Source organism: Triturus cristatus, chromosome 1_2 (assembly GCF_964204655.1).
Source record: "Triturus cristatus chromosome 1_2, aTriCri1.1, whole genome shotgun sequence".
Classification (NCBI taxonomy): domain Eukaryota; kingdom Metazoa; phylum Chordata; class Amphibia; order Caudata; family Salamandridae; genus Triturus; species Triturus cristatus.
The window spans coordinates 148,547,307-148,564,037 of NC_140580.1; positions in this window are offsets into that span (position 1 = coordinate 148,547,307).

Sequence of the window (16,731 nt, forward strand, 5' to 3'; positions counted from 1 at the left end):
CTGAATGCAAATTAATTTGCATAATGGATAGAGATTTATCGGGCTCGCTCTCTCAGCAGCCATGCAGAGAAACACTCTTCTTCACCAACTGAGGATTCTGTAGACTGTCTGCGAAGTGAGAAACACTGCAGTAAGGCAATTATATTTACTATACTTTGGCCGTGACGTGCAGACTGCAGTGCAGTCATGTTGTTGATGTAGTTAGGCACGAGGCACCGGCAGTATAGACCCGGCCCTGATAAAAAGGTGCCGGTGCTGAGCACCGGATAGCACCGGCACAAATTAAGCACTGTAGCTGAGAGTGTCTGAGTGTGTCTGTGACTGGGAGGGCAAGTGTCTGGGTGGGTCTGTGAGTGGATGCATGAGTCTCTGAGTGAATGAGTGAGTGGCTCAGTGCATAAGTCTCTAAGAGGGTCTGTGACTGAGTATGTGAGTATCTGAGTGGGTCTGTGAATGGGTACATGACTGCCCAGGTGGGTCTGTGAGCGGGTATAAGAGTCTCTAAGTGGGTATGAGACTGTGCGTATGAGTCTATGAGTGGGTCTCTAAGTAGGTGCTTGAGTCTCTGAGTGGGTCTGTACAAGGGTGTGTCACTCTCCGAGTGAGTCAGTAAATGGGTGCATGAGTGCCTGAAAGGGTATGTGAGTAGATACATGAGTATCTGAGTGACTGGAAATATGTGTGTGAGTTGGTATGTAAATGGGTGTATAATTGTCCGAGTGAGTTTGTGTGTGTGTTCATGAGTCTGTGACAGTGACAAGAGAGTGTGTACAAATATTTTTTTTAAATATTTTCTACAATATTCAATATGACGCCGCAATATTCATGACATCCACATGATGGCACACAGGGACGGGGTTGTTGCTCATGTCGTCGTCATGAATATCGCATGCTATCAAAAAATAATTCTGGACACATAACTTGTGTCACTAATACCCCCATTTCTCAAACATAGAGTCAGAGTATCTCCACCGTGACCCCTTATCTTAGCTTTCAAAGAAATTTTCAGCCCCAGGAACCATTCCTGATTGATAAAATTGTGGCTGCAACTTTCTTTTCAGATTGCGTCACAGCATTTCTGCTGACGCGCTTTCGCGGTCTACCTCGAACATGTCGCAATTTCACTGCGATCACCGCGTAACTGCCACAACTTTCTGTTCAGGTTGTATCCAGCCAATCAAAGCATACCGCTGGTGCACGATTTCGTGATTTACTTCGAACACGTCGTGTTTCACATGCAAAATATCTGTGATCAGAGATATCTCTATATTGTTCGTTTTAATTTCACAAAAACTTTTGAATGGATTTGCACCAAACAAGAAAAAGCACAATCTGCGTAACAACATTTACCTTTCTGCCAAATTTTATGTAATTATGTCCAGTGGTTCGGGATGTAGATTTGACAAAGTGTTCTTATGGGACTCAACATTACAAAAGCACACTTATTTCGGGCCCTTATTTCTCCGGCCCCACTGCACTGATCACCCCCAAACTTTCCACAACACACAGAACCTAGTTTTACACTTTATTGGAACATTTCATGAACATGGATCAAACAACTGCAAAGTTATAAGCAAGTCAAAAAATGCTCTTCCTATGGAAACTAGGTGCTAAATATAACTACCTACTGGCAGCAGGTTATATATATATGTGTATAAATAATAAATAAAAAATAAATAAAATAAATAATAAATAAAGAGTTTAGTATGTGAAGACACAGGACATTACTTAGATTTTAGTTTCAAACTTTGGCTAGATCATCAATTTATTAAATAAACAATATTTTCTAGATGAACTGCTATTAGAACACACAAAAATAAGGCAGTTTGGTGAGTTTAAACAATAATAACCAAACAACTATAATACGATCAGCCTATATTCTATACAAATACTATTATAGTAAGGATGAGAGCATTTGGGCAGTAACAATGACCATGGATTTATCTTTTTATATAGATTTTATGTATTTATTTATTTATATGGCTTTTTAGATATTGTAATATGTTTAACCATCTTGTATGATACTGCTTTTACTACTTTTATGGCTGTATTTAAACAGGAATTGTCTAGGATTTGTACATAAGTATTCAATTATTTATGTATCTATTTATTTATTTAATTGCAAATTTGTACATAGTAACATGCACCTAAAAAGTAGCAAAAAGATTAATTTGTAACCAAGTCCTAATTTATTAAGTCCAATGTTTACAACAACTAATATCAATCCTATGTTGATGACCACTACTTGCTCTTAACTTTGGCACTGATGTCTTCAAGATTTAACCATGTGGTGTTTACACACACAGCACAACCACAAACAAATAAAGACAAGGGATAATTAAAAAAAAAATAGAAAGGGAGAAAAAAAGGAGAAAAAAAAGTGTAACCTATAAAAAGCATTTCTATTTGTTGATGCGCGTCATGTGATCAAGTCCCCCGGGAGGGACGAAATGCGTAATGGCTGCCGTTTTGTTTGCGAGATGCATTGAATAAACCGAGCGGAATTTTAAGGATTTTGTGGACCGTGCTCTTTGTATCCACTAACTGAGGAAGAGGAGAAGTGGTGGAAGAGTGTTAATGTGATTTAATACGAGGCAGGTTCTGACTCCTCCTGCCTCCTACACGGACCCCTCTGTGAATCGGGCTCATTTGTTTCAAAGGAGCCATCGCTCGGGCTCGAGCGTTCTATTGTAAATCCGGAAGGAATTTTGACAAAGGAGCCCCCCAACGGAGCCAGAGAAAATAGGAGCGGACAGCTGACATCTCGTTTAACACGCAGGTAAGCGGGGGACGCCCCGGAGGGCGCAACTGACGTGGTCCCGGTGTTTACGGGTGCCAGCAAGCCCTAGTGTTTGCAGCTTCGTGTTGGGTACAGAGCTATCCGTGTTGTCTGAATTCAAGGCTTAACTTTTACACAGTACGAGACGAACTCTCTTTAAGCCAAAAGCATACAACAACCGCAATAATCCACAGCAATACTCGCACACAGGAACTATGGCAACCGACGCGCTTAAAGAAAGGGAGGAGGCAGCAGCAGCGATGTTCAATGATGATATGGCCCCACCAAAAGACTCAGTTACCCAGAAATCACCAGCAATGACTAAAAATACTGATATTAGGGACAAATGTAAACAATTGGAAAAGATGATGTGAACTGAACAAAAACGCTGGTGGGAGGCCAAATCCTTACAACGCTACATAGACGTGGGGCGGGTTCCCCGTGGTCTAAGAATACTTATTGCCCCCAGTTATGAAACACTGGACCGTGAGATGATGCGGAGTGGGCAGAAACTAACTTGGATTCATCGCGCAAACTATTGTTCATTTTGGTTAAATATGCTGAAAGAGACTGTATAAAATTGGCTGAGGACATTGAAAACCTCAATAAAGAACTGGAACAAATGGAGGGACAGGAGGAAATTGAAAAACTTAAAATAGATATGAAAAAAAGACTTAAAAAGGAGGAAGACATAATTAGGGAACGAAAAGCATTTAAATTCCACCGGGACCGGTGCGATGATGAACAAGGCAAAATTTTCACTTTTGCAAAAAAATTCAAGGCACTGAAGGCCGATAAAACCAGAACTACTGAAAGCCAACAACATGGGGTGGGAGCAAATAATGCGCAACCTGATTTAACCTCTGCATCTGTATTAAGTTCAGCCGTAGAAAGTGGGTCTGAAGCTGAATTCTGCACAAAATTTAAACAACCAGCAGCACGTAGACACTCACTTACAGAGGAAGTAGATTTTTTATGCAGAGAACGCCTCAAATCGCTCAGACCAAGAAAACAACAAGCGAATCCAAAGCGAGGCAAAACAGCAAACGAAGGGAAAGAAGGAAAGCAAATAGAAGAAAAAACAAACAAAAGGCCACCAAGACGTCAGCAGAAGAAATTCTGGAAAAATAGGGCCTATTGATCCAGCTGCAACCAGCGACCAGACAGTGATCAATCTAACTGATATAGTCCTCAACACTGCTGAAAAACAGTTGCTTGCCTTGGGTTTATCCTTCTGCCATGAAAGTTCATTTAATTATGCAAAATCACGTGTGGATATATATAAGAGCGTTAGAAAACTCAAGCTCCTAAAATATCATGCGCAGTTTAAAAATACGGAAAAAAATGCTGGAACAGGGATCAATGTTAACAACCAATCTACAAAAATTGTTCCCATGGAACCCACCCAAAATCAAGAATCTCAAAACTTGTTGGACACCCTATATGATCTAATTCATGAGGATGATGATTCAGGGGAAAATGTTATTGGCGAAACAGCAATAACTAACACAAAATTGTGCCAGACGCCTTTCAAGCCACCATCCAAATTTTATCCACTCATGATGAAGGACACAATAGACAGTTTCCAAGAACAAGTCATTATTGGCTTAAAACAACTAAATAAAGCCACACTCAAGGCAAAAAACAATACTGTCAAAAACAATAAGGAACTTCAATATCATCAACTTATGACGAAACTAAAAAACAATAAGGAAGTAGTCATCAGAAATGCGGATAAAGGCGGCAACGTCGTATTGTGGAGAAGAGAGGATTATTTGACAGAAGCAATGTGTCAACTTAACGACAAAGCCTGCTATGGCAATAGCAACAAACTAACTTACAGTTCAGTGCAAACGGCGTTCGAAATAAAGCTGATGGGGTGGCGTGACACCGGTCAGTTAACCTCTGATGAATACAAATATCTATGGAATACCAATCCAACCATCCCCATTATGTATTTTATCCCCAAAGTACATAAAAATGAAAGAAACCCTCCAGGCAGACCAATTATATCGGCAAGGAACAGCATCTTTGAGAACACTTCAATTTACGTTGACTTTTTCCTACAGGAACATGTTCAGAAACTAGCCTCCTACATCAAGGACACAGGAGACTTTTTGGCCAAAATGATAAACTTTCCTTGGCAAGATGACTATTTGTTGATCACCCTTGATGTGGCCTCATTATACACTTCTATCAAACATAGGGATGGTTTACAAGCTCTACGATACTATCTGTTGAGAAGAGGGGCTCAATATTCTGATCATACCAAGATGTTAGTCAATATGGTAGAAATGTGTTTGTTGAATAATATTTTCATGTTTCAAAATACTATGTTTCAACAGTTGCAGGGAGTAGCCATGGGAGCCAGCTTTTCCCCCAGCTATGCATGCTTACACATGGGCTGGTGGGAGGAGCTGGTTCTCATGGACAAACATTTGGAAACTCTAAACAACCATGTGAAGTGTTGGTGGAGATTTATCGATGACCTTTTCTTGGTGTGGCAGGGCACAGAAGAGGAAGCATTGAAATTTGTTGAATCCATTAACATCAACGATTTAAATCTCAGCTTCACCGCAAATATTAGCAAAACTAATGTGATGTTTCTAGATGTAGAGCTCATTGTCAATCAGGGCAAACTGGACACCAAATTACATAGGAAACCTACGGCAGGAAATGCCATCCTTCATGCAAGTAGTGCACACCCAAAGCACTTAGTGCAAAGCATTCCATATGGGGAATTACTGCGCACTAAACGCATATGCAGTAACGACAAAGATTTAGAATCAGCACAATTGGAATGCTTAACTAGATTTAAAGAAAGAGGCTACAGCAAGAAATGTCTAGTCAAAGCATTAAATTAAAGCAATCTTAAATCAAGGGAAAACCTGTTAAAACCAAAACCGCAAGTAACTGAGCTAGATATACCACCTAGTAATTTCAGATTCATTTTGGAATTTAATCAGCAAGTAATATCATTAACAAAAATTGGTATCTGATCAAACAGGAGCCAATAATAGGCAAAACAGTTCCCAAAAGACCTTCTATAACATATAGGAGAAATACTTCAATGAAGGATACCTTGGTGGACAATGACCCCTGTGGCCCTCCAGCTAAGGGGTCATGGTTAGCTCAAAGATTGGGATTTTACAGATGTAAAATATGTAAGGCTTGTCAGTTTGGAGTGTCAACCACCGAATATTCGGCCCCCTTCGGAGGACCAAATAGACAAATCACTAAGGCCTTAAATTGCAAAACCGACCATGTGGTATATGTATTGGAGTGTCCCTGCAAACTGAGATTTATCGGTAGTACCATCTTGCAAGGACACAAACGAATACTCCAACACATACGGGCCATTAAAAATCATGACCAGGCTTATCCAGTGGCACGCCACTTTCATGAACAACATGACAGTGATCCAAAGGATCTTAAATATTTCCTATTGGATTCAGTCCCCAGAAACAAGAGAGGAGGCAATAGGGATAAGACCCTTCGTATCTTGGAAATGAATTACATTCTAAACCTAGATACCAAACAGCCCAATGGATTAAACAGTTCTGAAGAACTACATGCCAGTTTGTAATAATTATGGCCCATCAGTACTATTACCAAATGAATTTCAACAACATCTTTTGTAGTACATTCTGAATTTTCAATGTGAGACTAAAATAACAAATATAAAGAAAATTGAGGTAGATTTTAATAGGCAGTTTCTAAAACAACTCATTGGTGACTTAAACACCAGAAAATCAATTGGAAGTTCTTGTAATTCTAAAGACCAGCTAGTTCGCCAAAAACCCCTCTATTTCAAAAAAATCTTTTTAATCACCATTTTTGTATTTTGATGCACTTAGCACTTTTTTTTAAACAAGCACCTAATTTTGCACATAAATGAGGGATATATAACAAATAAATAATAAATAAAGAGTTTAGTATGTGAAGACACAGGACATTACTTAGATTTTAGTTTCAAACTTGGGCTAGATCATCAATTTATTAAATAAACAATATTTTCAAGATGAACTGCTATTAGAACACACAAAAATAAGGCAGTTTGGTGAGTTTAAACAATAATAACCAAAAAACTAAAATACGATCAGCCTATATTCTATACAAATACTATTATAGTAAGGATGAGAGCATTTGGGCAGTAACAATGACCATGGATTTATCTTTTTATATAGATTTTATGTATTTATTTATTTATATGGCTTTTTAGATATTGTAATATGTTTAACCATCTTGTATGATACTGCTTTTACTACTTTTATGTCTGTATTTAAACAGGAATTGTCTAGGATTTGTACATAAGTATTCAATTATTTATTTATCTATTTATTTATTTAATTGCAAATTTGTACATAGTGACATGCACCTAAAAAGTAGCAAAAAGATTAATTTGAAACCAAGTCCTAATTTATTAAGTCCAATGTTTACAACAACTAATAACAGTCCTATGTTGATGACCACTACTTGCTCTTAACTTTGGCACTGATGTCTTCAAGATTTAACCATGTGGTGTTTACACACACAGCACAACCACAAACAAATAAAGACAAGGGATAATTAATAAAAAAAAGAAAGGGAGGAAAAAAAGGAGAAAAAAAAGTGTAACCTATAAAAAGCATTTCTATTTGTTGATGCGCGTCATGTGATCAAGTCCCAAGGGAGGGACGAAACGCGTAATGGCTGCCGTTTTGTTTGCGAGATGCATTTAATAAACCGAGCGGAATTGTAAGGATTTTGTGGTCCGTGCTCTTTGTATCCACTAACTGAGGAAGAGGAGAAGTGGTGGAAGAGTGTTAATGTGATATATATATATATATATATATATATATGTATGTGTGTCTGTCTGGGTGGGGTGCGGGGGGTGTGTGATTCTGTGCATACATGTCTGAGTGGGGGATTCACTGGTTGTATGGATTAAAAAGTGCATCTGGGAAGGGCTGCATGGGTGAGTTAGTATGTGTATGGGTGAGTTGGTGAGTGAATGAATGTCTCACTGGTATATGTGTGAGTAACTACATATGTTTTAAGGCAGTGTATGTGAATGTTGGAGTATATAAATGACTATACGTGAGAGTAAGTTATTTGAAGGGTGGGTGTATAAAAGAGTGTCTGCTTCTATCAGTGATTGTATAAGACAGTAAGTATGTGTTAGTATCTGCATAAATAGTGATGTGGTGTGTGTATAAATAATACAGTTGGTGTGTATAACTGTATACATGAGTAAATGCCTATGTGATTGATTCTTTGCATGGCTGACTAGGTGTGTGAGTAACTCTATGGATGAGTGGCAGACTGTCACTGTATGTATAGGTGTATGAGTGCATATTATAGTACTGTATTGATGAGTAACTGCATGTATAAGTGAGTGGATGTGAGTGTAGACCTAGGAAATAGTGGGTGGTATGTAGTATCTAGCATTGTTGTGTGTATGGTTTCAAAAATAGTAGTCTGTATTTTAGAGTGCGTGTATCAAAGTTTATATTAGGCCATCAGTATGTGCATCAGATTATCACGTGGATGATGTCATCAGTGATGTCATTTGAGATGTCATCAGTGATGTCATCAGTGATGTCACTGACCATGTCATGAGTGATGTAATACGTGACGTCATCACCAGTGCATTGCGGGCGAGCGAGTTATAGTTAGCTCAACTAACTATAACAGGCGAATTTCTCTGGTTTTATATGAATCAAATATCCAACTAACTATAACATCCCTGAAACCTATGGTTTTTCAGTGAATTACTAAGGTTTTTTAAATGCTTATTTCTAACTATAACGTCTGTAAAACCTATGGTTTTTTCAGTGAATTTCAAAGGCTTTTTAAATATTAATTTCATATTTTAATATTTATAAAACCTATATTTTTTCTATTTTTTTTGTATCTTCAAAAAAAAAATGTATATATATATATTTTTTTTTTTAAAACTAGACTCCGGTACCGGAAGTGTACCAAGCTTCATCACCACGTGAATCCTATCCGCGATATTGCAAAACTCGTTAAGGATGCGCATTTCGTATCCGACAGCTTCATAGCACCGTGTCCCGCCTAACATCATATACGTATAAGGTCACGCCAGCTCCTAGTTTGGTATGCGACAGCTGCGCGGTACCAATACGCGTGTTACGTCATCTACGTATAGGGTCGCGCCGGCTGCGCGTTCCGTATGCAATGAGTGCACGCTGCCAGGCCCTGTGTTACGTCATAGACATTTGGTATCGCGCCGGGTACGCTATTCCGTCATTTATTTTTTTATGTCTCAAAACTATATCTAAATACTTTTAAAGTGTATATGAAAGCAAACGATAATCTAAAATATTTTCCACATTTACATATTTCTAACTGTAATAAACTTATATTATGGTAAATATATTTTCTCAAAATCGCGTTTGGTGAAGCCTCCTTGCGCGCTCGGTGCACGCTTGCCATGTGACCTTAAAAAAAGCTTTTGATTGGTTAATAACATTTCCCATTGTAACAGTTGGAGGACCCCACCCATTTTAGTCATTCTCTCTACACCGTTTGATGAGAGACACCTCTTCTGCTTACAGAGCTTTTTTGAAAACTTTTTTGCTGTGTACACATATCTTATAGTACACAGAACATGCAACGATCATCTTGATCAATAATCATGCTCTGTACAGTAGCCTTCCACGTGTGATACCCATGCATCTGAAACATTACATCAAAAAACAAATGTGTGTTACACGATGACCCTGGTGTGTGTGTGCACGCATTGTTATGCTGCCTTTCGGCCTGGGTATTGGTGGCTCGAAGGGGTATCATCAGCCACGGGCAGAGTGCACATCCTAGATCACATGTGACAAACAGTAAAGAGTAATGTGTAGATTTGTGTTGCAGTATGCTCTGTTGTCAAGCTTTACTAGTATAGTAGTGTGTCATATGTGAGACTTTCAGATCCACGTTTGACATGCATTGCTTAACTTTAATGAGCATTATCACTGTGTATGACGTAGCCTCACTGCTGATCCTCCCTCCATCCGAGCACTTTCGCATGTGTGCAATTCGTGATAGCAACACTTTCAATAATACCGCACACCATTGACATGCGTGTCTGCGCATATTCACAAGCTTGACAACGACATGTGATGTTGTCCATTCAATGTTTTCAGACAGCATCTCATTAGCGATAGTTGCCGCCCTCCCGGTACATGCTACATTAATGTAAATTGAGGATTGTGCGACGTCAAAACTGGAACAGGGACACACACATCAGTACACTTCCTGGACAGGCAGGAACTGAACAACGGCCAGGTCCCCGGAATAATTATTCACACCCCTACGCTGGCCTGGCATACGCAAGCCCAGCCCACTTTGCGTACGTATAAATAGGATAACGACGACTCCACATGTCCCAGTTCTTCCACACTGCTTCAGGTGATATGGCCGAATCCAACTCGCATATCACAATGCGCAATAAAAAAAAGGGATCCATGAGGTGTACATCATCCTGGCAATTAAAACTCCATTTGAATTGTGAACCTTGCTGGACGTCATGTTTGGACACAAACTAATGACAGCAGGGGAGCAGTGCGGCCTACGTGCACAGGGGCTGCAATTGAGCGCGGTGCGGCGGAAGGTATGGGGTGCATCAGCCTGGGTGCACAGGTGCAAACAAGCGATGTTGCCATGCGTAATGATGTGATCTCTGACCTCATTCAGTCACATCTCGCTCTCATTTTAAGGACCTGCTGGACTGTACTGTAGGCCTGAGCCAGCGGGCAGCGCTGTCCTACAGTTACGTGACGTTGGCTTTTGGGGCACTGTAGTGAGCTGATTACTAAGTGTACATGCACACAGACTTGCCCAACTGCATTGCACGTGCACATTATGCTTCTAGCATGCGCTCTGTTCCTTTGTATGTGAACATTGGAATAATATATTATTATTTACCCTTGTGTATTCTCGTGCACTCCAACTCCTCTTTGAACCACGATTACCACTAACAGTTGGTAGATCGTACTTCAAGAAGGAAGGATGCACTCAACTGGTGTTCTCTCTTAAGCTTGAAATAAACCTTTGTTTACCTTAAGACGTTTCCACCATTATATTGTTTCTCCATTTTCAAACACTGAGTTAGTGGCACCATTATCAGCGGAGCGGATGCTCAGGCCGTGATGAGACCCTGGGCATTCTGACACTTTTCACCGTGGTATCAAGACACCGTCCCGGACCGGAGACCTGCTGTGCCACCCTAAGAGCGGCACCCCAGAGTTGGAGCTCTCACTGGCACGTCGTTGGACACACTGGTTGTGGCAGGTGAGGAGTGAAGCCTCTGTGCGCAGGAGCTGCAAGTGAGCACAGTGCAGGGGAAGGGGCTGGGGTGCAGCAGCCTGGGTGCATAGATGCAGACAAGCGATGTTGCCGTAGATAATAATATAATCTCTGGCCTCATTCATATCTCTGTTTCATTTGAAAGACTTGCCGGACCGCACTCTTTCTCGCGGACCCCAGCATCCCAGACACACGGGTGACGGGAGTTGAACAGTGAGGGCTGGGTGCAGTAGGCTGACGCTCTGTCTCCTCCTCCCTCTGTTCCTTTGACTCTCCCTCTCCTTCTCCTTTCCACCCACTCGCTCTCTGTCCCATTCTCACTTTCTTCCTTTCATTCTGACTACCTTTCTTTTTATGTCTCGCCTACGCAGTACGCATGCACTGCATAGGAGACATTTAGTCGTCGTGCAGCTCTTTTTACAAAGCACATACACATGCTTGTGGCGGCATACGGCTTGCGGGAGTGCGCAGCCACGTGCCACATGCATGAGTATGTGCTTTGAAAACGAGCAGGATGCGCGATCACACACCTGCTCATCGCCAGCACACTCACTCAAGCGCCTCTGAGCACCACTCGCGTGCTTTTTTAATTTTATTTTAGCGCGCGCACACACAACTCCCGGGCTTGTTATTTCATTGCATTTATTTTGACTTTTTTAGAGCGCCTAAGTGGCGCCTTACAAGAACTTCAGGGCGCTTGCTGGTATTGCCTCTTTTCTGATGCCAGCTCATGAGCGCTGCTTAGGGCTGCCTCAGGTCTCATGCGGTGAGCCAATGGTGGTGAGTTTTAGGGATAGGAACCTCATACTGTGAGCTGGAGCCAGTGTCACTGGTCAGGGTGCCTTGGGTCAAAGGGCAAGGAACCTTTAGTCTCGTGCAGAGGTCGCTTGCTTGAAACGTACAGTGCGCAGGGCTTTAAGTGTGCCGGGTCCCTCCTGGTCATAGACCTGCCAGCAATTAACAAGCATTTGCAATACAATAGGTTTCACATTTACGCGAGTTTGAGCTATTGACAATGCAAAAAACAATGCCTTTTATTTTTGTTTTTGTTTTTACAATGCCAATAGCTTAAACTCACATTAATGCGAGACCTATTGCACTGGAAATGCTTGTTCTCTTGGACATGGCACATACTTATGTTTCTTTTTTCTCTTGCAGGTTTTGTACGCTGCTTCCGGAGGAGTCCCACCCACTTCTTTCATGTGTTACTGTTGTTCGAATAAAGTTACGTTTCCATTTATTTGTGTTGTTTTAATAAAAGTTATTTTTTTTACCAATAAATAAGTGAGTGTATGGGTCTTCTTTTTCTGACAACACTTGTCTGTAGTTTATTGTGAAAATCGGCGGTTGATATTAGGTTATGAGGGATTTTTTTTTAATTTTGCGGTGCACCTACCAAATATAAACCAACAGACTATTACATAAATTAAGCCTGGGTAATTCTACAACGGCAAGGGTTCTATGAGTGTATCAATTTAAACACCATGAGTACTGCCCATGTGATTTTAGAACCAATAAGGCACTGGGGCCACCGAGGCTTCAAGGACTGGCGAGGCCCACCCTGCATATTTAAGTAAAGCCGTGGAGGTTGCTGATCCCTGGTCTTGAGTTAGCCTCGAAGCCCCCCGAACAATTCATAAACAATACCCGGGGAGGTGTACCCCTCAAGTTGGAAGAGGGCAATAATCAAGCCTTTGCTAAAAAAAAACACGCTAGACCCCCATGTCTTAAAGAACTATCGTCCAATTGCTGCATTGCCCATGGCTGCCAAGATTCTGGAGAGGGAGCTAAATCGCTCCCTGACGGCATATCTGGCTGCCCACGATCTGCTTGACTCTTCTCAGCACGGTTTCCGCGCTCAGCATTCTACAGAGTCAGCACTTCTGATGGCAGCAGAAAATGTTCGCACTATAGTTGACGGGGGAGGCCGGGCAGTCCTGGTGATGTTAGATCTCTCGGCTGCCTTCGATACCGTCAACCACACGGTTCTGATTCGGAGGCTCCAGGAGTTTGGTGTTCAGGGAGCTGCATTGGCGCTACTAGCCTCTTTTTGGGAGGGTAGGGAGCAGAGCTTGTTATGGGATGGTCTGCAGTCCGACACCTTTCACCTACCGTGTGGAGTACCACAGGGCTCTGCCTTATCTCCTACGCTTTTCAACATCTATGTAGCCCCCTTGGCCAAGCTCTATAGGGAACATGGCTTAACGATAATCTCCTATGCTGATGACTCCCAGCTCATTGTGTCCGCTGGTGAACAAGCTAATGACACGGCTATTAAGTTCCATAGTCGCCTGTCAGAAATTATGAGTTGGATGCAAGAGAACTATCTCAAAATCAATACGGAGAAAACGGAGATTATAGAGTTTGGCCTGGGCAATCCCGTGTGGAATGGTTCTTGGTGGCCGGCAGAGGCTGGCGAATGCCCCTGTCCCGTGCCCAAGGTCAGAAACTTGGGAGTGTTGTTCGACAATCAGCTCAATTTCTAAGCGCATGTCAGTAATCTTGCGTCTTCCTGCTCCTATTTAATAAGGACGTTGCGGAAGATCTTCCCTTTTATTGAACCTGATCTTCGCAGGAATGTGGTGGTGGCCTTAGTGCTGTCCAGAATGGATTACTGTAATGCATTGCTATTAGGAATAAACAAGACTCTGATGAGGAGATTGCAGATTCTGCAGAACGCGGCAGCCAGACTTCTGTTAGACGTCCCCAGAGACCAGTCTATCACTGAGGGAATCAAAGCACTTCACTGGCTCCCAGTCCAGCAGCGTATAGATTTTAAGGCTCTATGCCTAGTACACAAGGCTGTGTTTGGGGGGGGAGCTAAGGATGTTCAGAAGCTTTTTATTCCTTACTCCCCGGGTCGGGCACTTAGGTCCTCCACTCAAAGGCTTATTAAGTTAAACCGTGTCAGGAAAGCCAGATGGGGTGGCAGAGCCTTCTCTTTTCATGCTGCCAGTCTCTGGAACAAGCTTCCTTGTTCTCTGAAACTAATAGATAGTCATCAAGTTTTCAGAAAATTGCTAAAAACACGGCTTTTTGATGTGATCCGGTGCTAAGATGGGGTTTTTCTCTCTCTACTCACCAGCGCCAAGACGCTTCGGCATTCGTTGCGCTTTATAAGTGGTTATCCTATCCTATCCTATCCTAGTCTACGAAACGTCTCTGTGCCCTCTCGTGCCTAATTTACATGTGAGATTAAGGTCCCCAGTGCTGCAGAGACCCCGCAATATAATAATAGGATTGGCCCCGGAACATTACCCACCAGTGGCCTCATTTAAATGAACGGGTGAGACCCCACTTCATTTTTTTTCTCCATTTTTACCATCCGGATCCGCTTTATTGAAGAGATACGAGGTTTTCCTCCTCTCGCTTCAATGAGGCAAACAAGAAATTACTATCACAAGGTGGAAGCAATGCTCCCGGCCTGTAATAGCAAACGTAAATGTCCTGCGGATGCACACCCCGGGACATTGTATGAGCTGCGTCTGGGAAGTGGTGCTCCATAGGGCCATGATGCATTGGTTAATGCATAACTACAGAATTAGTATAAACGCATACTAACACTACTTGCACACGTGTAGTACAGCAATCAGAGTGTAGTGAAGAGGCAGAGGAAGCCCAAAATCAACAAAAATAAATCCTACCAGAGGTAGGATCACATAGTTCGATCAGGCGACGACCCTGGGATGAGTAGAAACAGAAAACGGGTCTTCATCCGAACGCAAGCAAGCTCAAAATCTTGGTGAGTGCTGCCTTCTTTTTACCTTCTCCCGCTTGTCGCTAAATTTATGTAGTGAAGAGGAAGACAGCAGTGGATCTGATAAGTAGATTTATTGCAGGAAAAGAAGACAGCTTAAACAGCCACAAACAGGACCAGACAGCAAAGCAACCGTCTTCTCCAGCACCGTGTACAAACTCCCCAAGATTCCCCTCATGACAGCCCTACATTCTAACATTACATACTTACATTATAGTAGCATTACATACTAACATTCTACTATGACTTACATTGGAATACTACACAGAGCACATGACTTTACAGCAATGAGCTCATGGTTTCATCCACGAGTCTTGAGACCGGTAGGGGTGAGTAGTTCGCTTTCCACTCCCTGTATTGTATAAACGCAAACTAACACTACTTCCACAGGTATGCTACAGCGCCCAGAGCACATCACTTAACAGCAATGAGCTCACGGTTTAATCCCCAAGTCTTCAGACCAGTAAGGGTGAGTTGTTCGCTTCCCACTCCCTGTATAGTATAAACGCATACTAACACTACTTACACAGTTATAATACAGCAGCCAGTATGCTTCAGCGCCCAGAGTCCATCACTTTACAGCAATCAGTTCGGTTTGATCCGCAAATCTTCACACCGGTAGGCGTGAGTACTTTGCTTCCCACTTCCAGTATAGTATAAACGCACGGTAGGGGTCATTAGTTTGCTTCCCACTCCCTGTATGGTATAAACGCCTACTTCCACAGTTATGCTACAAACACCAGAGCACATCACTTTACAGCAATGACCTCACGGTTTAGGCTCTCGGTTTCATACCCGAGTGTAACAGCATCTCATCTCAGCACCATGTCACTCTGAGCAACACCACACTTTCAGTCCGGTAGGAGTGACTACTTTGCTTCTCACTCCCCCACAGAGGTTACATTCCTCCTATCCTCCTGTTTCCTACTCTTTTCGCTCTTTTTTTCCCCTTACTCATTTCAACGGAATCACAAAATGGCTCCCAACACTTCCTAGTTGCAACCGCTCGCAGCCAATACGCAGCAAGCTCGTGCTCGTAACGCCTCAGTTAATCAGAAGGCAGAATTCCCAAATATCAATATCTGTAAATTTCGATAGTTCTCCAAAACTACTGAATGGATTTATACCAAATAAACAAAAGCGTGCTTTCTAGACCAAGACCTTTCTCCCTGCCAAATTTGGGGTAATTCCGTTCACCCGTTCAACCTGTAGCCTTGTCTAAAGTTTCCTATGGAAATTAACAGGGAGAAAACATGTTTTGGGACCCCCCTTTTTTCTTGGCCCCCCCTTGATGAATCACCCCCAAACTTTCAACATAGGAGCTGATATGAACAAAGAATTAGTTTTAAAAACAAAAAATGCTCTTCCTATGGAAACTTGGTCCTAACTATAACTACCTACCGGTGACCGCCAGTAGGTAATATATATATTCAAACAGCTTTCTCCAACTGACGGGAGACCCCATCCCTGCAGGGCGGCTTCGCGGACACGGGCATGAAGCATCCCGTCATTAAGCACACCAAAGAAAAGTGCGAAGCCCAACTCGATGACACACTAATATTTTAATGTGCGCAAAGGCATTACATCAGTCCTTACGCATTTCGGACGTTTAGTATGGCCTTGATCACAGGTGAGGGTAGTCAAAATTCAAAAAAGTCACACGCCTTATATTGCTGTGACCACGTGACACAGTAGTGAATACTACTAATACCATAATGCACCTGGAATTATGGTACAATCAGTGGCAAATAAAAAATCATGTTCATTATCGTTTTAAACCAACAGTTTGAAATATGGTAATTTGCCAAATACACAGAATGAGATGTATCTCCAATCCTGCTGAAATAGCGCCTTGTGTCCCAGTCTGTTTAGCCAAGTTCATTAAATG